The sequence below is a fragment of the Pteropus vampyrus genome, unplaced genomic scaffold (assembly GCF_000151845.1).
Source record: "Pteropus vampyrus isolate Shadow unplaced genomic scaffold, Pvam_2.0 Scaffold1, whole genome shotgun sequence".
NCBI classification, from domain to species: Eukaryota; Metazoa; Chordata; class Mammalia; order Chiroptera; family Pteropodidae; genus Pteropus; species Pteropus vampyrus.
In genome coordinates this window covers 36,036,468-36,037,516 of record NW_011888782.1, presented here as the reverse complement: position 1 = coordinate 36,037,516, position 1,049 = coordinate 36,036,468, and positions in this window count along the sequence as shown.

Here is a 1,049-nt window from a genome sequence, read left to right as displayed (position 1 = left end):
AACTGCCATAAAAACCGAAAAGGAGAGGGTTATGAAAGCTTCCCAGTTGGGGAACCAGAATGCTTCCATGTACCACCCTTCTGGGCCCTAAACTCCACGAGGACAGTAGCTTCTTAGTTTGGGACCTCACCCTGTGTATCTCTTCATCTGGCTTTTGATTTGTATCCTTTAATATCCTTTGTAATAAACTGGTAATCTAGTGAGTAGATAGGTTTCCTGAGTTCTATAAGTCACTCTGGCAAATTAATTGAACCTAAAGAGGGGGTCTTGGGAACCTCTAATTTATAGCCAGTCAGTCAGAAGCAAAGCTAAAACCTGGATAAGCGATAGACGTCTGAAGTGGAAGGTGGTCTTGTGGAAATAAACCCTTAACCTATGGGATCTGATGCTGTTTCCAGGTCAATAGTGTCAGGATTAAATTGAATTTTAGAGCACTCAGTTGGTGTCTTGAATACTGCTTGGAAGTGGTCGAGGAGACACCCCCCATACACACACATTGGAAATTGGGTCCAGGACCCAAACCTGCAGCTGGAATACTTGGGTTCCAGTGTCCCTTAAGAGAATAGTGCTTCCCACATGTGGTCAATACTAGAGGGATAAATGTGGAAGTCAGCCACACTTTCCTTTTTTGCCCTTACTTCTAGTCTCCAAAATGCTATTATATAGATATTAAAATTATATATAGTGTTCCTGAAGGACTGTGTATATAACCAAAGGGATTTTTATTGAGGGAGAGGAATTTTATTTTACTTACATGTTTTTGTTGGGACACAATTCTCCACAAATATTTCACATTTCTGAACAATCTAGGTCCTCTGAGCAGACATTTACAGCAAATTAAGAATGCTTATATTCAACTATAATTGAAAAAGGAAAAATAGTTAATTAATTAATTTTTAAAAGAATGCTGTATAAGGAGACATTCTAAGATATTAAAGTTTAGTGACGTCTCTCCCATTAGAGATGTTTTGATGCAGGAGAGATAAAGACTGCCACTACCTCTACCCAAAGATTAGTTTCAATTCAAGATTAAAGTTACAGTCTTTCTC